This window comes from Danio rerio, chromosome 20 (genome assembly GCF_049306965.1).
Source record: "Danio rerio strain Tuebingen ecotype United States chromosome 20, GRCz12tu, whole genome shotgun sequence".
Classification (NCBI taxonomy): Eukaryota; Metazoa; Chordata; class Actinopteri; order Cypriniformes; family Danionidae; genus Danio; species Danio rerio.
Window position 1 is genome coordinate 49255485 of NC_133195.1, and position 24624 is coordinate 49280108.

The 24624-nt window shown below is 36.5% G+C and overlaps 1 protein-coding gene across 5 annotated transcripts in view; it reads right to left on the minus strand.

Moving 5' to 3' along the window:
* The window catches only part of fermt1 (FERM domain containing kindlin 1), a 208575-nt gene that overhangs the window by 134744 nt on the left and 49207 nt on the right, over positions 1-24624 (minus strand). For 4 of the 5 annotated variants that reach the window (XM_073933690.1, XM_073933688.1, XM_073933686.1 and 1 more), the window contains 2 exons: positions 20384-20540; positions 6774-6862 (listed from right to left, as the gene is read on the minus strand). The gene's annotated coding sequence lies outside the window, so the exon portion shown is untranslated. The remainder of the gene's footprint in view (positions 1-6773; positions 6863-20383; positions 20541-24624) is intronic. The other variant, XM_073933689.1, reaches the window with a different exon arrangement.

The following is a 24624-nucleotide window of genomic DNA, read 5'->3' on the forward strand; positions in this document are numbered from 1 at the left end:
AGCAACTAATCTATAACACCTTAGCAACTGGATGGCAATGCAGCACAAACCAACTAGGAATACTCTGCAACTGTAGAGCAAGATCCAAGCAACCGCCCATAACACAACCTAACAAATACATAGCACACTTATAACACCTTAACGACAACACAGCAACACCCTAGCAACCACAACCAACACCCAAACATTATATTACATAGTGTGACCAACACTAACGCAGATGGCCACACTGGAAATTAGCTGGGGATTACCGTCAGCCACTGGGCAACATCATTGCACCTGCTGCAGTACCAGTACCAGTACTGCAGCAAAGTTTCTGGATTATTACGCCAGAGTATAGTTCCCAGCCATTTAGCCTAGTATAATGGAGGCCAGCTAGTGCATGCTGTGCAGGTAAACCTCACTCCTCTGACCTCTAAAATGTGCTCTAGCGACAGATGCTAGAAGCTATGTCAATCTAGGAAATTTACTGACACTCTTTGGTCATTTTTGAATAAGATGCTATTGGTCTAATCCGATTCAATGAACTATGCTAAGCTAAGCTAAAAGTGCCAGACCCGGAGATCGGCTGAATGGATTAACAAATGTTGAAACTCAACTGTTAAGACTCTAGGGGAGTTGTAAAATGAGCCTATTTTGAAAACAGTAGACGGTTCCTTTAATTTTTTCCAGAGCTGTATATGTTTGTTTTTCAGAAAGCGCACTTAAAATGCTACTAAGATAGTTTTTATAGGTCCCCAAACCCATGCACCATTTGTTATGCACACTAATCACCATGGCATCCACTCAGAATAGAGTCATTTTGCTTTGCACCAACACACAAACCCACAAGCAAACACATGACAACACACACAGACACATGCGCGTACATACACCCACAGAACAGGTGCCTTTACCCCGAGTGAGTCAGAACCCTCTCCTGGCCTCATGTCAGATCCACTGTTTGCTCTGATTCAGGGCCAGCAAACCACGACTCATACCTTGAACTATTTGTTGTTGGGACACGGGCCTCTTTCCCCCCTCACAGTAAACCGCATCGCTCACTCTCCCCGGAGACTCTTGAGTAGTAAACTTTGGTCATTTTTTTCTTGACATTTATTGGCTGATGGTAACCATGGCAGTGCAGCGACTTTGGTGTATGAAAGCATTTTGATGTTTCTCATAAAAGCTTTGCGTGGAGGATGTTTCAGTTTGGAACACTCTAGCGAGCAAGCATGTAAACAGATGGTCAGAGGAGATATTTGGGGTGTTTGTTTCTGAAGGGCAGCTGTAGCGCAGCGCTGAACGCAGTTGGTGGTCTATCTGTTCTCTATCTTTACAACAATTCTGGTGATGCGTGCACTTAGGTGAAGCCCTGTTTGGATGGCTTGACTAATGGACAAGTTCAAGAGAATCTCACGAAGGTCACTTTATACATCCCAAAACCAAGAGAAAATAGATTTGTATGAAGAGTTTGGCATTAAAGTATTGAAATAATTAGTATGTAACAGATACTTTTATTCAGAAAGGATATAGAATTCAGTAACCCTCGTTTTTACAGACGCTGTTGGACGTTAAATGAACTGTAGCTAGCAACTTTTTGCTTGTACACGAACTCGCATAACATAACAATAACATAACATTCAATATTCGTCAAAAGTGTTGAGTAAAGTTACTTTTAAATGTAATATATTACAATCTTTAGTCACTTTTTTTTTTAAGTAACTAGTTACTTTGTTTTTAACCCAGGCTTATTCTGAATATGTACCCCTATATACAATTCTGGAGAGCGTGAAATACATCTCAGGAGCTACTTTTTTCTTGCATTTTTTGTTTTCATGAATCCACCAAAGGCCGCTGTGTATGCATTTTCAGATCTCAAATTTCTTGCGCAAGTGCCATTCGTGCCTGCTCTTCTCACGTAAATCCACCGAGGCTGCTGTCAACTGACTAACCGACTGATGTAAGCGGTGAGCCACAGGTCAAACTGGTTACAGTAGAAAAGCAGTCGATATGAAGGTAAGCAGTCGTTCATTTTAAAGACGAAATGCAGCTCTGGCTACATAATTCACGCTCTCCAGAAATGTATACAGAGGTATGTATTTACAATGAGCCTGTGCTGTTAGTTTTTAAGAAAAGTAATGTGAAAGTGTGTTATTTATTTATTTATTTTTAAAAACCCTCACAAAGCATCCTAATTGTAAAAAAGGTGCAGCGAGACTTCAGTGTAGAAGCCTAAAACAGAAAATACCTCGGAAGACGAGTAGAGATATACAGTGGGAGCAGAAAGCAAACATTTGGACATGCTACTGTACCTGTCCACACTTAAAGTTTTAATTAGAACAATTTTTAAAATGATATATTTATCATTATCCTTATAGTCATTGTGTTAGTTCTATCATCTCTTGAGAGTGATATTAAAATGAATATGTAAAAACCCACTGTAGCCTTTCTTCTCAATTACAACAAAGATGACAGTGAGAAAACAGCAGTTCAGAAAGCATCTGATATCATCCTGTAGATCTGCACAAACTTACATATAGCAGTTTACTGGCATCATGTTGACCCGAGCAAATTAAAATTATACTATTATGATTTTCAAATCACATTTGCGACTGATATTTGAGACTACTCTTATAACTGCATAGCATATAAATATTACAGTAGAGAACGGCCCTTTTTGCATTACCTTGAACATTATAAGCTATTATCATTCTTTCATTTTCTTTTCAGCTTAGTCCCTTTACTAATCTGGGGTCGCCACAGCGGAATGAACCGCCAACTTATCCAGCATATGTTTAATACAGCAGATGCCCCTCCAGCTGCAGCCCATCACTGAGAAACATCCATACACACTCATTCACACACACACTATGGTTAGTTAAGCTTACCTAATTCACCTATAGTGCATGTCTTTGGACTGTGGGGGAAACCGGAACACCCAGAGGAAACCCGCGCAAACACAGGGAGAGCATGCAAACTCCACACAGAAATGCCAACTGACCCAGCCAAAGCTCAAACCAGCAACTGCTGTGAGGCAACTGTGCTACCCACTGTGCCGCCATAAGCTACTATCTTTAAGTAAATAATGAAAAATGCATCTTTAGCATCTCTAAGTATCTTCAGGCAAAATTCATTCCTTTTTTTATTTTAGGGTGGAATATGATCTGGACACTTCCTGAATGTCTTTTCCCTGCAATTCTCAATTCCTCTCAGGCATTTTGGCAAGACGACTACACCTCATGCCAAGTAACAGGTACCTTCTATCTCAACAGGAATGCAAGAACGCAACCGATTCCAGATGACTGAAAACATTCATGAAGTGTTTACAAACTGAAAACACGTTAATAATCCACCTGCAAATGCTAAAGCTTGACGGATTACAAGATTACTTCAGTAATCCTATAGTTCACTATACACTTGCAATTCCAAATCCATCACAGATGTTAGTATCCTGAAGCTCCCCAAGCTCCACATGGCATTGATCTTTCCCATTAAGTTCTCCTCCGGCTCCAAACCCAGCTGATTCGGTGGCTTCAGAAACGCTGATATACAATATGCTACATTGTCCGAAAAAAATGTTTTTGAAGACTTTTTTTTGGGATACATCTGCTCCGGTTTTACGCCGCAGACGAGTTACGCTCAAGGACTGTCTCAATGTCATGTTGATTCTTTCTCAAAAGTAAACGCATTCAGTGTATACTCGGGCTAATCAGGCTAGTTTGTGTTTTAAAAAAAGGACACACACGCACACACACCTCGCTGTTGGTGGCCTGAATGCAAAGCCTAGTTTTGAACCTGCTGCTTAGAATGGATTAACGTGGGGTTGAAGCCAGCTGTAGGGCCTTGGAGCCGTCCGAGGGTGGGTGAGGTTTGCTACCCTGGGTGGTATGGCGTTAATTCCCTCCTCACACGTTTCCCATTAGCATAACAGGCTACATATGAAACACCAGGCAACGCTGGTCAGGGACACGAGGCTTCCCAGCCCAGCCTGATTCATGGCTCCAGTCAGTGTCGATCAGTTTGAGGCCAGCTTCACCATGCACTTCAGAGAATGAGTAATGTCATGCCATACCAACCAATTAGCCTGACGCTTCTTGCTCGGACGTCATCTGGAAGTTTAGTGGAGGGAAATGAGTAGCTTGAGCAGTAAATACTATCTTTACTGGCCATCTGAGAGAAGCGAGTGACAGTAAAAAGGTTTTGCATCCATTTGGCATTTGAGTTCATGTCTTCAATTAGCACTTGGCCTAAATTAAAATGTAATCTGTATATATTTGAACAGCATCAACATTAAAAGTTTGGATTTCACAGTAAGTACTTTCAAAGATCTGTAAAAAAAAAATATATATATATATATATCTTTAGTTATTTTTAGTTAGCTGGATTTGCTTATCAATTTCGTGCTGTAAATTTTAAATACTTCATGTTTTCAGACCTTAAAGGCACAGTAATTGATTTTCACCATTAGAGGGCGTGTATTCACAACAAACAAAGGCATAATTAGATGATAGAGTGACTTACATATATTGTGCCTTTAATTCGTTGGGGGAAATATGTATGTAAATAAATATACACTCACAATCATTTTTATGTTCAACCATCTCTAGGGTTTACAGAGAATGGTCTGAAAAAGAAAAAATTTCCAGTAAGCAGCAATTCTGTGGGCGCAAATACCTTGTTGATGCCAGAGGTCAAAGGAGAATGGAGGACTGGTTTGAGTTAACAGAAAGGCAATAGTAACTCAAATAAAAACTTGTTACAACCGAGGTCTGCAGAAAAGCATCTCTGAACACACAACATGTCCAACCATGAGGCAGATGGGCTACAGCAGCAGAAGACCACACTAGGCGTCACTCCTGACAGCAAAGAACAGGAAACTGAGACTACAATTCACACAGGCTCACCAAAATTGGACAATAGAAGATTGGAAAAACGTTGCCCAGTCTGATTTCTGCTGTGACATTCGGATGATAGGGTCAGAATTTGGTGTCAACAACATGAAAGCATGGATCCTGCCTTTTATTAACGGTTCAGGCTGGTGGTGGTGGTGTAATAGTGTGGGGAATATTTTCTTGGCACACTTTGGGCCCATTAGTACCAATTGAGCATTGTATCAACACCACTCCCTAAATATTGTTGCTGACCATGTCCATCCCTTTATGACCACAGTGTTCCCATCTTCTGATGGCTACTTCCAGCAGGATAACACTCCATGTCATAAAGCAAGAATAATCTCAGACTGATTTCTTGAATAGCCAATGACTGTACTCAAATGGCCTCCACAGTCACCATTGCTCGATCCAATAGAGCATATTTGGGATGTCACAAATCTGCAGCAACTGCATGTTGACATGCTATCATGTCAATATAGATCAAAATCTCTAAGGAATACTACCAGTGTCTTGTTGAATCTATGCCACAAATGATTAAGGTAGTTCTGAAGGCAAAAGGGGGTCCAACCCGGTACAAGTAAGGTGTACCTAATAAAGTGGCCGGTGTATGTATGTATGTATGTATGTATGTGTATATATATATATATATATATATATATATATATATATATATATATATATATATATATTTGTTATAAATATATAAAACGGAATAGTTTACCCCCCAAAAATGAGTTTCTTCTGTTGGACACAAATATATATATATATATATATATATATATATATATATATATATATATATATATATATATATATATATATATATATATATATATATATATATATATATATATATATATATATGTGTGTGTGTGTGTGTGTGTGTGTGTGTGTGTGTGTGTGTTGAAGAAAGCTAAAAGCTGGTAACCTTTGACATCCATAACAGTAAAGACAAAAATGACGGAAGCCGATTGTTACAGGTTTCCAACATTTTTTGAATGATCTGCTTTAGTGTTAAACAGAAACTCAAAGCTAAGGGTAAGTAAATCATGACACTTTTTGATTTTTAGGGTGAATTATGCCTTGAATGGAAATGTAAAACAGTATTAACATTCAAATGTTGAATGTGATCTGTGTTTTAGTACAGCACAGGAAAGTGTTAATACCTTGTTTTGGTGTCCTCTCTCATTTTTAATTAATTAAACACACTTGAACATGAGAGTTTACATGATTTTAAAGCAATCTGTCCCAACTACCTCTGGAAAAGTGGACAAGCTTAAATGTTCTAGACCCCATTTACACCTGTATTTACTGTTATCCACTTCTGACTAGATTGACAAAGTGCATCCTTATACCTCATCTAAAAGGCTTATGCATTGTATTAAAGGGATAGTTCACCCATAATTTGAATTTTCCTCAGCATTTCCTCAAGTGCTTCTAAACATTTTATGAACTTTTTTTCACAAAACAAGATATTCTGATTGAAAAAGCAGCCACTGACATACATATAAGGAACAAAAACACTGTTGAAGTCACATTTTTCCAACATCCTTTAGTATATCTTCCTTTATGTTCAAAAGAAGAGAGAAATTCAAACAGATTTTTTATTTTTAGGTGAACTATTCCTTTAAGTTCATTACTTTTTATGGTAAAACTGTGTAATACCTAATGGATGCAAACTATACATGCAATTTAAATCTTAAACGCAGTCCTAAATCTGTTGTAGGGAGTGTTTAATGCATGCCATCTCTTTATTTGGCTTAAGCTCTTAAAACTTTTGTATGCTTTTTGTGACCGCCTCTTACATTACATGTGGCTGCGATGAGGTAGACTTCAACCGTATGTGTGTGTGTGTGTGTTTGTGTACAGAGGAGATGGATTGCCTTCTGCCTGCCTCACCTCAGCTCACTTCCTGTGAGTCACTTCCTGTCCCAGGCCCAGAATCCTGCTGTCCTCTGGCTGATGTCATGGCAGCTTTCCACTCCAGCCTATGGAACATAAACATCTGGCCATAAGATCATAAAGAGGAGACGAGTGCCAGCGCTGTGCTTCAGCCCACCCCCGTCAGTGACTGCATCTTAGAACATTATACAGTCAAAAACTGATTTATTACTAACACTAAAGCACTTTGCGCGTGCAATACAGCACATCGTCATCGTTTGCGAGCTGGTTTTGCTTCAAACGCTGTACATATGCATGCTTAAATATTAAGCTTTTGTTATTGGCAATGAGAAATGCACTAATGGTTCTTTATATGCACATATAGTTGTGATGTTTGGAATACTGTTAACGGATACTGTTTGGATATGGATACTCAATTTGAATTGAGAATACTCTCAATAGTTTATAGTTATGGTGGCATTGTGGCTCAGTGGGTCACCTTAGCAAGAAGGTCGCTGGATCGAGTCCCGGCTGGGCCAGCTGGCATTTCTGTGAGAAGTTTGTATGTTCTCTCTGTGTTCGTGTGTGTTTCCTCTGGGTGCTTCAGTTTAGTTACGTGGTATAGGTGAACTGGGTAAAAAAAAAAATAATAATAATAATAGTAAAAATTGGCCGTAGTGTACAAGTGTGTATGGAACCCCGGAAGGGAGGTAGTGGAGGAGAAAAACATTGGCTGGGTGAAAAAAAAATAATGGGTGAAAGAAAAAAATGGGTGGGAGGAAAATATATATTTGTAGGTTTTTGCGTTCTCTCGCAAAGTTTTGCATTCTCTCGCAAAGTTTTGCGTTCTCTCGCAAAGATGTTTTGCGTTCCCTCTCACCAACTGTGTTTCTCCACAAACACTTCCTGTTCACTTCACTCATGTAAACCCTCCCGCTTTTGCCAAAATTCTCCCGTATTTTACCATTCTATCCCACTTTCTTTACATTACTGTGCGTCGATCGTCGCCTTATGCTACCTCTGAACCAGTGAATGCATGTATAAGCGCTGACTGACAGACGTGCTCCATACAATAAACTGATCCTAGATCAGCGTTTGTACGTGCCATTTACAGAGGAGCACAGAGGAGCGGGTGTATGTTTAAACTGACAAATACACTGAATAATATGTAAACATCTCCTACCTGCATGTTTTATTGTAAACAGCTTTTTTTCTCTTAAATGAGCACAAACAGTTTCTAAAGTAATGGACTGCTTTCATTATAGATCTGTGCATTCATACAGAGACACCTATGTTATCAAACTAAACAAAACATGAGATTCATTGCTGCTCACTTGTTTGATAACAGAAGTGTCCCTTTAAATGGCGCGTACAGACGCTGATCTGGGATCAGTTTATTGTACGGAGCTTTTATTGTACAGTTTATTGTTCGGTCTGTGCGTCTGTGCATCTACATGCATTCGCTGGTTCAGAGGTTGCAAAGTGAAAGGCAACAATCAACGCACAGATTTAATGTAAAGAAAGTGGGATAGAATGGTAAAATATGGGAGAATTTCGGCAAAAACGGGAGGGTTTTTTTTTTTTTACCCATTTTTTTCACCATTTTTTTTTTCACCCAGCCCGGGGTTCCGTAAGTGTGAATGTGAGAGTGTATGGGTGTTTCCCAGTACAGGGTTGCGGCTAGAAGCATATGGAAAACATATGCCGGAATAGTTGGCGGTTCATTCCTCTGATAAATAAGGGACTAAGCTGAAGGAAAATAATGAATGAATGTTTATAGTTATATCTAGGCCCACACTGAATTTGCGCGCGCAGAAATCTGCAGATTTTTAACCCATCATTGAATCTATTTATTTACTTGTGTAAAGGTGTGTACATTTATATTTATTTACTTTTTTAAATTCATGTCACTGATATTATTGTGATATAATAATAGTTTAAAAATGTTCATATGATTTATTTACAATGCAATTTGTAAAGTAATATTTTCCATCGTTTAGTAGATATATTATATGAGAGACCTGTTTTGTTTGCCAAATAAGTGGATATAGTTGAATTTGCATTGCAAACATTAAATAAAATTTGAAAACGAATTATTTGTTGATTTCAAATATATAGTTTTAGTTATGATACTCCTAAAATCATTCTGGATACATGCACAGATTTCTTACAAAACTCTTTGCAGAAATAGCAAAACATGTCCACAGACTCTGACACTAGTTATTTCCCACATTAACATGTGTGATAAATAGTAATATAATATAATAATATAAAGTAGCAAATATATTATAATATATGCTTCCAATGTGCTGCAATAAAATTAAAACAGTCAAACAAAAGGCAAACAGTGAAAAAAGGAAAACAATAGCTATGTTTCCATCCATAAATGTGAATGAACTTTATGCACAAAACTAAATTATCGCATAAATGACGTGCAAATAAAGCAGCGTTTCCATCCAGCGACTCAAAGCTAACAAAATCGTCACTTTCTGATTAACTGGCGCCAAATATCAACAGTAAAAACTGAATTTGCTGCAGTAGGAGAAGCTGTGTCAATCTTTTCTTCATCTAATGAATGACTTGCGCCTCAGAAGGCAATCCTGACGCGCAGTGAATGATGCAGAGCACAAACGCTCTTGATTCTGGAGGTCATTAATAATATATTAACACTCATATTCATCAGAATCACATGACCTTTTTTTAATGCGCATACTGAAACTTGTGGTAAAAGTGTTTCCATCGCAGTTTATGCACATCTTTTCTTATCGAATAAAGAGTTTATCCTACTCGGTTATGCGCATACGTTTTTTAATGCACATTTTCAAAATTTATGCACATCATACCGTTTCCATCAACCATTTTTTATGCGCATATGCAAAATGCGCATAAGAATAGGTGGATGGAAACATAGTTATTGATTCATTGATTAGTGGCTGGGATTTAGCAAGTCCACCTACTGTGGTTTAGCATCATGGTTTAGTAAAAGAATAAGCCTTAAAGAAACAACGCATTTTTTGAAAGTAGCCTCATTTTACGAGTCCCTTAGAGTTAAATAGTTGAGTTTTAACATTTTTGAATTTATTTAGCTAATCTATGGGTCTGGCAGGAGCCTTTTTAGCTTAGCTTAGCATAAGTCTTTTAATCAGATTAGACCATTAGCATATCACTTTAAAATTATCAAAGAGATTTGGTATTCAGAACAACCGGCACATGCTCCCTGAATAAGCATAATAAGTCTCGATTACCTAGTTGGGGACTATTTTCAGGCATAGTGTAATATCTTATCTGCTGCTTCAGGTATGGCATCAAAATTCCTTGATTATCATACCAGAATTAAAGTATAGTTCCAAGCCATCGACCTAGAAAATAACAAATTGTAATTTTCCATTGGTCTTAGTACACGATATAACTCTGGAAAGCCAAGCTTTAAACTGGAAAATTATCGAAGCTGTCATTACTAGGGGAGATGCTAATGGTCTAATACGATTCAATGATCTATGCTAAGCTAAGTGTTCAGGCCAGACCTGGAGATTGGCTGAATAAACTCAAAAATAGTAAAACTCAACTGTTTAGTTCAAAGAGTTACAAAAAAAAGACAAAAAGTAAAAAGAAAATGGACCTTAAACTTTTTAAAGCAGTTATTTTACTAAACCATGGTGTAAACCACAGTATGTGGACTTACTGAGTCCCAGACACTAATCAGTGAATCACTGTCTGCATTTTTTCTGACTATTTAATTATGTTGCAGCACATTGTGAGTATATATTTGTGCCATTTGTTTACTTTGGCATCTGATGCCAAGAGTGTTGAGACCGAGAAACTGTGATGCTTGATGTCAGACTATGAATAGTTCACCCCTCAAAAATGTACATATCCTTACCATTTTCTCACTCTCAAATGGTTCTAAACTTTTATGAAACGGTTGAACACAAAACAAGATATTTCGAAGAATGTTGGAAAAAAATCAACTGCAATCTTCAGTATATCTTCCTTTGTGTTCACAGAAGAAAGAAACAAACAGGTATGAAACAAGTGCAGGATGAATAAATGATGACAGAATTTTCCTTTTTTGGGTAAAGTGTCCCTTTAAACAGAGGGCAGTAAAAAGTGTTCTTTAAATTTTTTTTAAAGTTTTTAAAAATTCAAAATGGAACTTTAAAAGTACTCAAAAGGGATCTCGAAATCCTTTGGAATCCCTTTGGAATCTTTATTTTTTTTCAAATTGGAGGCACTTGGTACTTTCCCTATTATTCTTGGCATACCTTCTTGATAAAGATGGCATAATTCATGGTAACGCTCAGACTCAACACCGCTGTGTCCTCGAGGAGGGCAGGAAATGCCAAAGAACCGTCGTCAGGCAGAGAGGAGGAAAGTATCTGAGGGTCAAAGGTTGGAGGTGAAAGCAAAAGGGCAATGGGCATATTTCAACATTCATTTCCCTCCTAATTCATCCTTTCGGTGCATCGCTTTTTTCGTGTCTCCCCTTTCATTCGGTTCCGCCCCATTTGTCCCCGTCGGCCGCCTGTCGACAGCGAGTGCAGCACTAATAGTCTGCTGTGGGAAAGTGAGTCTGAACAGCAGAATCTATCCGACAGAATGGATGAAAGATCACATATCTGTACATATGTGTGAGAGAATGGCACGGGAATGTTTGGTTGGGGCCAAGCACTGGCTGTTTTTTTTTCGGTCCCTCTTCAGCTCAAAAACATTCTTAAGTTTTTGTTGAGCCATCTTGTGTGTTTTATTGAGACTTGATGAACTTAGGAAACAACAAGCTCTTCATTTAACTCATCTCTGCCCTCATCTGCCAGCATATGGATTTTATCATTTATATAAAGCCAACATGTGTCTTTAACATCCTTTACACAGTTTCCTAACAAGCAGCTTAGATGCTCAATTATTATTATTATTAATTTTACTTAAGCTTAGTCTCTTATTTAATAGAGGTTGCCACAGTGGAATGAACCACCAACTATTCCCCCATATGTTTTAAGCAGCGGATGCCCTTCCACCCATAACCCAGTACTGGGTACCACCCATACACTCTCACATTCACACACACACACACACACACACACACACACACACACACACACACACACACACACACACACACACACACACACACACACACACACACACTATGGCCAATTTAGTTTATTCAATTGATCTATAGCGCATTTCTTTGGACTATGGGGGAAACCGGAGCACCCGGAGAAGGTGAACACGAGAGGCCAACACTGGAAGAATATGCTAACTCCACACAAAAATTCCAACAGACCCAGCCGGATCTCAAACCAGCGACCTTCTTGCTGTGTGGCGACAGCTAACCACTGAGCCACCTTAATTATTATTATTAATATTTTTTGTTATTGTTAATAAAGTTGTAGTTCAGCCAAAAATGAAAATTCTGCCCATTTACTGGCCCTCCACTAGTTCCATGTTTTTTTTATCATGGAATATCTAAGAATAAGAATATCTTCTTTTGTGTTTTGTGGAAAAAGGAGACTTGTAAAGATAAGGAACCACATGAGGAAGAGTAAACACTGAGTTTATTTTAATTTTGTTTTTAATCATATACAAACACTCACCGGCCGCTTTATTAGGTACACTTGTCCAACTGCTTGTTAATGCAAATTTCTAATCAGTCACACACATCACATGACACCAACTCAATGCATTTAGGCATGTAGACATGGTCAAGACAATCTGTCGCAGTTTAAACCGAGCATCAGAATGGGGAAGAAAAATTATTTAAGTGACTTTGAACGTGCCATTGTTGTTGGTGCCAGATGGGCTGGTCATTATTTCAGAAACTGCTGATCTACTGGGATTTTCATGCACAACTATCTCTAGGGTTTATAGAGATGGTCTAAAAAAGAGAAAATATCCAGTGAGCGACATTTCTTTGTGCACAAATGCCTTGTTGATGCGAGAGGTCAGAGCAACAGTAACTCAAAAAAGCACTCGTTTACAACCGAGGGATGCAGAAGAGCATCTCTGAACATACAACCTTGGTGCCACTACTGTCAGCTGAGTATAGAAAACTGAGAAAGGGTCACAATAATCAAAATGAAAGCATAGATCCATCCTGCCTTGTATCATTGGTTCAGGTGGTGGTGTAATGGTGTGGAGGATATTTTCTTGGCACACTCTGGGCCAAATCATCTCAGACTGGTTTCTTGAAAATGTCATTGAGTTCACTGTACTCAAATGGCCTCTACAGTCACCAGATCTAAATCCAATAGAGCACCTTTGGCATGTGGTGGAACGGGAGATTAGCATCATGGATGTGCAGCTGAAAAATCTGCAGCTTCTGCATAATGCTATCATGTCAATATAAACCAAATTCTCTGAGGAATATATCCAGTAGCTTATTTAATCTATGCCATGAAGGATAAAGGCAACTCTGAAGGCAAAAGGGGGTCCAACCCGGTACTAGTAAGGTATACCTAATAAAGTGGCCGGTGAGTTTATATATTTTTTAAATTTTATTAAACGATAAACATGTAGGTGATGGATTATATGTAATGTGTATTATGTATTCTTTTTTTTTTTTAAATAAAGTACCTATAAACAGATTATAAAGAATTTTAAAATGATCATATCCAGAATTGATAATAATCAATACTCACTTTTTATTGATAATATGATTTATAGATGTGAAATATGCAGTTTTGGCATTCACTAATTATTACTGGCCTATTATTATTATTATTATTATTAATATCTGCAAACAAATCTTTTAACTTATAATATTATAATTAAAATTGTGTTTTAAACTACTCAAAACACATACTTATTAATGGCAAACCCAGATCAATCTGAAGTGGCCCTTACAAAAATAGCCTACAGGAATCCTGCAGGATTTTCATTTTTTTCTGCAGGAACCTGCTGGTATCCTGTAGGAATTATGAAATCCTGCAGGACAAATTGACAATATGTGCAGGCAATTCCTACAGGTTTTAGAATCATGCAGTACTTTTTGCAGGAATCCTGAAGGATTCTTTTTTTTTCCTTTTCAGAAAAGCTGCTGTCCTGCAGGAATTCAAAAATCCTGTAAGACACATTGACAATATGTGCAGGAATTTCCTACAGGTTTTTACAATGGATCCAAGCAAGTGACAAATCCTGCAGGATTTTATAATTCCTGAAGGACTTGCAGGAATTATTTGTTGTAATTGGAATGAAAGAAATTGTGTCACTTGTTTTTGGTAGCAATACAATATGAGTTCTAACAGATAAACATTACAACAAACAAACAAAAAATAAGAAAATAAATACATAAAGTATACAAATAGATTATAGGCAATTATAAAAATCAACCATTACACTAAACCATTCAAATTATGCATTTATGCAAACAAGCAAGCTGTACACTTTTACGTTTCATTTCTATACTTTTTTTTTCATTTATTAAAAATCTGTTTGGTTAGATGCAAAAAAATTAAAAATAAATAAATAAATAAATAAATAAAACTGCAAGACCTGTCTTTGAGGTAGATATATGTTAAACGTATGTCTTATCTATGCATTTTATGAGTTCAACAGAGTCTCCTCCTCTTTCTTTTAAAATGTTTGTTGCTGTTATCCTTTATTCTCTGTCTTTTTGACCTGAGCAACCTATTTTATTCTGTGTCCACTGCCTTTTTGTGGCAGCTGGAACTGGTGCCTCTTCATTTAAGTACAATTTTTACTCCATTTTTATTCTTTAAAAAGAAGCAGGTTACGGTTATTGTTCAGGTGATTGGTAAACATAATGTGTTTTCTGCAATGTTAGAGTAAACTTAATTATTAAATTAATATAAACATTTGTTAAACATTTTAAATAAAATAAGATATAAATGCTAAATTGAAATTAGATAAGACATTGCTGCCAATAATGTATAGGTCTATTTTATACACATTATATATTTACAATATTTTAAGTTAATAATGACTACTACTAATATATGTGTGTGTATTATTTGACAAAATGGACTTGAGTAGACACATTAAAACAAACATTCTTATAAACAGACTTTTTTCTTTAACAAAATAAATGATTTGTTTTTGGAATACGTGTGTTTTGATGAATCTGTGCTTTACAGATTCACACAGTCTTTCACACTTAAAAAAGACGCTCGTTTTCGCCACCTACTGGCGTTACAGTGTAGTTTACATTATAAACTCCGATAAAATGAATCATTCAGAGAAAAGATTCGATTCATTGAGATGACTCGCTTCACGTCGCCGATACGAATACACGTCAGTCAACTGTCACCAACCGTCTTCTGAAGGTAAAACACTTTTCTTAAGTTATTTTATCGTTAAACTGCTCTAATAAATGCTCTGTTTTAATGTTAAATCAGTAAATTGTTTTGTAACACCAAAACAAATACTTACTTGATTTTTAAAGTCGAGATCACATTAACAATACTAGTACATTGCTAACGTAATATACTAAGGTCTGCTACCGCCCATCATATCAGAACTTAATTTAAAAAATGACTATATGAAATGATATTTTTATCATTGTTAACATAACCAGTGTTTTATTTAGTATTTTCACTGCTTATAATTGGTGCTAATATAGTTTTTTGTTACCTCAGAAATCATTTATCGCTGCGGCCGGACAGCAAACTACTCTTTGGCAGGTACATTAAGGTAAAACTGTTGTCATGGATACAGTCAGCTGTAGCCATCAGAATTAATTGTGTGCATGTATGTGTGTGTTTATTTATGTCTATATATTTATCTATCTTAGAAAATGGGCAAAACATGAGTCCTAACATTAGTGGAATGGAGGGAGGAACCATCGAACTATGACATTATTGTTTCTAAAAAGAACCTACTGAAAAAGAAATTTGAACCTGGGGATGTTGTGGATGTTGCCTATGAGGATGAAAGTTCACCAGCTACAGTTCTAGACATTAAAGGTAAAACGTACAGCAAACATCAAGACTTGTGATCATGAGTAGGCATTGGACAATAACCGGTTTCAAGGTTTATGTCTGTTTGGAAAAGTCACGGTTTTATAACCACCAATATTTTCTGCTATACCGTTTCCAAGGTATTTGTAAAGGTTTTTTATGTGTTGTAAAGAAATCTGTGTTTTTGAAACTAATGACGACAGCAGCGGTCAATGATTTATTTTAATTATTTAGCCTGACATGTTTGCCGTTCCAAAATATTTAAAATCTTTTCTAAAATATAATGTTTTTAAGTTGTTGTTTTTTACTCAGATTTTTAAAAATAACTTATTTTAGAGCAGTAATCACAATATTGTGATATTTTATCCAAGGTTATCATATCAACAGAAACTTAAATCCTGCTCATGCTTTATCATGATTTCAACTTTATCTATTTCTCTTTAGAGAACAAAGAAACTCTCAGGAGGAGGATATTCAGAAGAGGGGAATTTACAGACGAAGTAGAGAAGAAGTTTCCAAACGTACCAATAAAATTTATCAGAGCAGCAGTAAGGGAAAAGTAAATGATGAGCACAAGTTACAAGTCAGGTAATCATTTGTGCATGCACGCACACACACACACGCACACACTTGTATGGACCCTTTTCACATTTGCGTGTTTTTTAGCAGCTGAAATCATCATAGTTGGTAAACTCCGAGCGCAGTGAATGAGAGAGTACAATGAGAGAGTACAATGACTTTTTTTTTTTTTTTTTTACAATTCTATTTGCTACAGAAAACAATGTCAAATTTACTGTCCTGTCCCCATAGAAACTTCATTAGATACTCCTCGCATTGTTTTTTTAATTTGACATAAATATTGTATTATACATAAATGAATGTAAATGTACATAAGTTTAAAAAATCTAAATATTAAAAACTTTAAGGTATTTAGGATGCAGATGATCTTTAACAACACATCATAACAGTTTTGTGAAAAGGGTCCATTAATTGTTTATGGGGATTCTTCATAGCTGTAATGGTTTTTATACTGTACAGACTGTATTCTGTATACTCTACCACTTACAGGACACTTTTTTTTCCTTTTTTTTTTTTAGGAAAATGGAGTAAACGCAGCCTGTTCATTGGATTCTGGTCTACTTTTTATTTTTATTTTTTTTTAACAATTTTAATAAATAATTTGTGAAAATACATTGATTCATTGTGAAATTTCTCTAACTTCAAATCTATCCTGCACAATAATCCTCCAGGAACTGTATATTTTAATAGACCTGTAGGATTGTAATTCCTGCAGGAACAATCCCTGCATAAATTTCCTTCATAAATTTCTGTCTTAAAATTTCCTTCACAAAATTCCTGCAGGTATTCCTACAGGAAAATGAGCTGAAAATCCTGTAGGATACCTGTATGAAATTCCTGCAGGATTCCTGTAGGCTATTTTTGTAAGGGGGCTTATTACCTATCGTCGATTAATTCAATTTAAACTATTTAAAAGGGCAGGAAGGGCACCTGTTACTCTTTGTATCCCTCAATGCCCTCTTATGGCATAAGATAAGGATTGATTGACAAAACCAAAAAGACCTCACCTCATGTTGCTCATTATTTCTAGTCAGGACACCTAAATACCTTCTCTATCCGCGCGTAACAGGACGTACCAGGACATCCCATAACTCTTTCCGTAAAACAGTTGTGCAACAATCCCCAAGACAGTTTTACTAACAACATTTCCCCAAATATTTAGACGGGAGTGAAAAGGCTGCGCATGGCACGGGACGCCATTATTCATATAGCGCGACTATAAGAGTATATTTGCAGAGTTTGTAAACACGCGGCCATCTTTTCTGCCAGTGGCGTTTCGAACACAGCCTGTTTGTTGACCGTGATATAAAATAGTGCTGTGGGGTTTTGGATTTCCAGAGAGGGAGTATATTGAGTCCATGTGGGGAAGACGGTTTTAATCGGAGCGTTACCCACATTTCTTCCTGTTTCTAATTTGGAGCTGCGGTGGTTTTTGTCCGCTGGCCAGCAAGCCTCTCATCCAGCGAGTGTCCGTTTCCTCTGAAGTGAATAGTAGCAGGTGTGTTGGCACGTTTGTGAGGAGAAAAAGCTCCATCTTTTTTTTCTGAGCCTGCCCTGCATTTGTCTTCCTCGGAGTTGGAACATCCTGTAACAACGTTGTTTACGCCCACGCTCTCATCATTAAGTGGAGATTAAATCATTTCACAAATAATATCGCATGCGCTATAGAGTTTCAATAACACACTGTCTCAAAACTGTGTGATCACATTTAACTTCGTATGAACTCGAATATTACTCAACGTATATTACCAACACTAATAATTGGAGCTTTTATGTTATCTGGAATCATTTAATAGTTTACGTTAGCTGTTGAAGCCCATTTCAACCATATCAGAAATATAAACATACTGTGGGGCCAAATTATAGTTTTGATATGAAGAAAAAAATCATAAATCACTCATTTTCCATTGGCTTGTGCCTAATTTATATGTCGCCACAGCGGAATGAACCACCAACAATTCCAGCGTATGTTTTATGCAGTGGATGCCCTTCCAGCTGCAACCCAATACTGGGAAACACCCATACACAGTCATTCTCACACACTCATACACTACTGCCAATTTTGTTTATCCAATTTACCTATAGCGCATGTGTTTAGACTGTGGGGGAAACCGGAGCACACGAACCCTAGCAAACACAGGGAGAACATGCAAACTCCACACAGAAATGCCAACTGGCCCAGAAAGGATTTGAACCAGCAACTTTCTTGCTGTGAGGTGGCAGTGCTAACCACTGAGCCACCATGCCACCCAAAACTCATATCATTATTACATAAAAGGATACACTGATGACATATTAAGTCAAAATAATCATATTCAACAATGTAAATATGACATTAAACATAAGTTTGAATGGAGAAATCAAAATCACGTACAGAAATTCACAGATTTTCCACAGATTTTTAGCCCATCATTAATTCTGTTTATTTACTTGAGTAAATGTGTATAAATCTATATTTATTCAGTATTTTTTTATTAATTTTAGTGATATTATTGACTAATGTGAAAATGTTTATCTGATTTATGTACAATACAGTTTGTAGAGTAATATTTTCTGTCTTTTACTAGATATATTATATGACAAACTTGCTTTATTTAGATAATAACGTGAATCTAATTGGATTTTTATTTTAAACATCAAATAAAAGTTAAAAAGATATATATATTTTTTTTTCATATATTAAGGTTTTAGTTATGATACTCCCAAAATAATTCCGCAGATTTTTACCAAAATTCTCAGCAGAAATGGCAAAAAATGTCGAGATGTAAACTAAAAAAAAAAATCATCTCATGAATACAGGACAGAAACACAAATAAGAGATGAAATTATCACATCAAAATTAAGTCATGATCAGAGTAAATTGAAATTTTGCTAAATAAAAATGCAAATTTTAAAATTTCCGTGCTCTATCATTTGGGAAATATTTGAAATATACATACAGCTGAAGTCAGAAATATTAGCCCCCCTTTGGATTTTTTTTCTTTTTTAAATATTTCCCAAATGATGTTTTACAGAGCAAGGACATTTTCAAAGTATGTCTGATAATATTTTTTCTTCCGTAGAAAATCTTATGTGTTTTATTTCGGCTAGAATAAAAGCAGTTTTTAACTTTTTAAACAACATTATAGGGTCGAAATTAATAGCCCCTTTTTATGTATGTATATATATATATATATATATATATATATATATATATATATATATATATATATATAGATTGATAGTCTACCGAACAAACCATCATTATACAATAACTTGTCTAATTACCCTAACCTGTCTAGTTAACCTAATTAACCTAGTTGAGTCTTTAAATGTCACTTTCAATACACACACACACACACACACACACACACACACACACACACACATATATATATATATATACATATATATATATATATATATATATATATATATATATATATATATATATATATATACATACATATATATATATATATATATATATATATATATATATATATATATATATATATATATATATATATATAGGGCTAATACAGGGTGTCCGCAGGGTCTTATAAAGTATTAAAAGTTGATAAATTAATTATGAGAAAATTAAGGCCCTTAAAAGGTATTAAAATGTCTTAATCATATTTTTACACGGTCTTAAATTTTGTTCAAGCGTTGCCCAAAAGTGTTTGACTCCAAAAAAAAAAAAAAAAAAAAAGCATCTAATATTTTTTTTCCTCCTAAAATTCACGGGATTGGATCGGCAGGGGCAAATCCGGCCAAGCTCTGAAACCATAGAGTGAAACAGATGGCAAAATGGGAAAATATAAGTTTTGCATACTCCTGGTTGGAGAAAGACGATTTTAAACAGTGGCTGAAGCCTGTCGCTGAAAACAACCGCGTGATTTATTCTTTTAAGCATTTTTTCCGAGCTTATCTGAGTTCTGTTGCATGGTTGAGCTCCATTGATTTATACAACTGTTTATTAAGATAAACGTTTGATTCTGATTAGCACTTGAAGTGGCGATGAGGTCTTAAAGTATTCCGAAAAGGTCTTTAAGATGTCTTAAAAAGGTATTGAAATTACCTTTAGGATTCCTGCATATACCCTGCAATAATTTTGACTTCAACTGTAGATTAGTTTAAAAACCAAACAGAGCTTACTGTATACCATGATGCAAGGCGTCATAAAAGCGTGGCATCTCCACCCGTCTCCTCCACCTCTTCCTCGCATGACTTCAGAGCCGGAGAGCTGAACCCACCCACTGTGCTACACCAGGCCTCCAAGCCCCAAAAACAAGCGGGAATGTCATCTCCCGACCTGTGATTGGCAGAGAGAGCAGGAGAAAGTCACAATCTGTTGGAGCTCATTAGGTGCAGTGAAAGCAAACGCATGACCCCGTCCCATAGCAGGAGACGTGCTGTCAGGACACTCGCACTGGCATTAACCTCCGCGACCTAACTTCCGCCTAATGAAGGTTTGCTTTTAAGAGGCGCTGCTGCTCTTCATCTCCGCTTGCAGTCCACACAGATTAAACAAATCCCATCCTTCCAGCGATTCAGATTTAAAGTGCACATGAAACTAAAACTAACTATACTGATTTTGTTAGCTCACATTGCTAGTTTTGTGGTGAACAATTCACCTGTGTATGTCATTAAGAAAAAAAAATCCCTTTGTTTGTCCTTGTATTCCAGGGGTCTAAAACTCAGATTGGACATTTCAGTGACTGACAATTCAAAGGAGGGCCGTTTTAACATCCAAGCACAAATAAAAAAAGTGGAAACCAGACATAATTAATGCATCATAAGACAACAGACATGACTTTAATATTTCCAGAATTACCTGTCACCAGTGATAATGCAAATCAGCACGTTAATCGTGTCACACATCAGCTGCTGAAATATATCTGTGGTTGTGTGTATGGCCGGGCGTTAGACACACACTCTGTCATTCTTAAACAGAGTATATGCAGTCAAAACTCTATCTTTTTGTTCCTGTTGTACATTTAGAATTTAAACTTTTAGAGTTTAAATTGCTATGAAAATACTACAAATATAACAATTTTAATTCTGTCCCAACCAATTGTATTGTCCAAATAGCGTAAGAAAAGCAGTTTGGCCAACTTAAGTTTTACTGGCAGCCGTTGTTCCCGATAGCTTTCTTATTTATTGTCAAGCTACAACAAAGAGGGGAACAGTAGGTTTACAGGTGAAGTCAGAATTATTAGCCCCCTTCGAATTTTTTATTTATTTATTTATTTTTTATATTTTCCAAATTATGTTTAACAGAGCAAGGAAATGTTCACAGTATGTCTGATAATATTTTTTCTTCTGGAGAAAGTCTTACTTGTTTTATTTCGGCTTGAATAAAAGCAGTTTCTCAATTTTTAAACCCCATTTTAAGGTCAAATTTATTAAGCCCTTTAAGCTGTATTTTTTCGATAGTCTACAGAACAAACCATTGTTATACAATAACTTGGCTAATTACCCTAACTTGCCTATTTAACCTAATTAATCTAATTTCAATGTCACTTTAAGCTGTTTAGAAGTGTCTTGAAAAATATCTAGTCAAATATTATTTACTGTCATCATGACAAAAATTAAATAAATCAGTTATTAGAAATTAGTTATTAAAACTATTATGTTTAGAAATGTATTGAAAAAATCTGCTCTGTGTAAAACAGAAATTTGGGAAAAAATAAACAAGCAGTCTAATAATTGAGAGGGGCTAATAATTCTGACTTCAACTGTATATTCACATTTAGTTTAACAAGTTCAGTTCAACTAGCAGTGCAATTTACTAATGTACATCATTTTTATGCAAATCTTAATTAGCATATGAGCAAAATCTAATAAATGAGAACGTTTGAATCGAATATTAGCTAAATTATCATATTTGTTACACCACCAGCATAAATACTAGGGGTTTGAACCTACACTGGTCTCATGGTTCGGTTATGATTATGCCATCAATTCGGTTCAATTTGATATCTTGGTGCATCTCGACGCATTGACGATGCTTTCCACAAACAATTGGATATTTTACTTAACAACACAATAATTCTTGTACTAAAATGTCTCATTAATAAATGTATTTAAATGTATATGCTATTTGTAATACATTTTTTGTCCTTTAATACAAGCAGTCAGACATACGAACTTTACCTTTAATTTGACCTGCTCAAAGAAAACACACTTTTTGAACGTATCAAACAAAACCCAAGGACATGCACAGAACAAAATAAGCATGTAAAGCTAATAAACAAATATAAATATTATCCTGCTTGCTTTTTGAGCATTGTTGAGGGAGTTTTTAAATGTCTATTATTGATCGTGCGCTCAACAGAAAGGGATGCGATTGGCTCTGACGGTCAGCGCAGCGCTGATCAGCAAACAGTGACACGGACACTGTTGTTAAACAGCCGCGGCGATCAGCTGATCCATCGCTCTGCAGACACGCTCGTGTCTAGTTAACGTTATAGTTGTAACAGTTGAGAGAGGAGATAAAACATTAACTCACGAACACGCCAGCAGGTCAAAGGGACCACAGAGAGTGAGAGGAAGCTGGGTTCTGATGCAGGCCTACTTCCCTGTCGGTGAAAGACTGTCCAGCAAACTCACAAGCAGTGAGTCACAGTTATCTGTTTTTTTAGTAGTATGTTTTAAGTAGTTGGAGTGTTTTAATTACTCATGGTCTCCTTACTCGCCATATTAAGTTACTGCCATATGTGATAAATGACGTCAGTACAAACCGGTTGTGATTATTACTGAACCGATACCGAATTGTTCGCGTCTCCATCATGGTGCATCTATAAATCAATTAATTTTGACACCCCACATTTTCAAAAAGCACATATGGTGTAAACATCACTTTAATATCATTCAGTTAAGTTTAATTTAAACAATTAAAAGCAAATTAGACATTAAACAACATCACAATTTCTTTAAGAGTAATACACCTAAGTGTCCTCTTTGACGTCAGTTCATGGCACCAGGTAAACACAGTGGGGCGCTTCCTTGCTTCAGCCTATGTATCCCAGTGAGCGATAAAACAATGCAGTCCTCTGTAGCACACCCTTGCGTTGTCTGTAATACTGTTATCCCGGTAGTGAAGTTTTTAAAACGTCCATTTCCCGCTAGCATTTAAGCGCAGCTGAGCACGTTCTTAACCTGCTGATTTGCCATAGTATTCACCAGTGAAATGGCTGTGATTGCCTGTGAAGTTCATCAGTTCACTGCTCTTCGCAGATTCCAAACACAGATACACGAACACTGGAGTGTTTTGAAGCGGTGAAGATCATTTGATTCATCAAGCGGATTGCTCGTCCGTGTTTGTACTCAGTAAACATCAGTAAAGTGTGGTGAACTGCTGACCTTCAAGGCCAGACACAGATATTTCTGTTGAGCACGTGAACACAATGGCAAATCAGCGCTGTTTAAGAACGCCATCAACAGTGCTCAAATGTTAACATTTTTTTTAAAAATTTCAGTACCGAAATTTTGTATAGTGACAAGTCTAATATAGTGAAAGAATCAGTTCAATAACTTAAGTTTGATAAACGGCATCTAAACAGTGTGTTTGGGAAAGAAAACGTTAGCTAACTAGTGCCATTTCCCTTAACTTAGCTGAAATTGAGGTGCAATATCACTTTTTATTTTCACTTTTCATATAGAACGTACCTTCGGGTCACTCGGAAGGCGGTGAAATGATAGTCATTATTTTAGAAGATTAATTATCATTATTTGACTGTTTCTCGAGATTGAATCCTCATAAAGTTCATAAAGTTCTCAGAAAGTTTCTTATGATTATGACTTGCAAATTGTATATATATATAATGGCGTGATCTTTTAACCTGCGTCCAATCCCGGCTAACTTCCGGAAAGGCAGAGTAGCCAATAGCGTTAGAGATAACAAGTACACCAAGTCCCGCCCCAGGACTGACAAAAATAAAAACTGTTTCGCGCGAGCAGAGAGAAGAACCAGCGAGCGAGCGGAGAGAACTGATCGCACGCGCTGTAGGCATGACCTCGCTCACGAGAGCGTCCATCGTGCGCACAGATGATGATGTGCGCCTGTGCGCTCGCGAGCTGTAGTTTTCTCGCGTGTAGACCTGTAATCTGCTTACGGTTCACTTCTCCTCGCGCGCAAACATCACCGCTGTGCTCGATTAATATTGGCATTGATTTGCCGTCATAAATTTGTGTCACTTTCTCTTCGCTGATAAGATGTGCAGCCAGGTACACAACATTCCTGTGCATATTTCCGAGTTTCTTCCCACCGCAGCTTCGATTTCGCTGCGGCCACGTGAAATCAGCCTATAAAAGAAAAAATATTTTATTTTGGAAAAACAAATAACTATAACTGTTACATTAAAAGTTACATATTTAAATGTTTACAAGTCTAC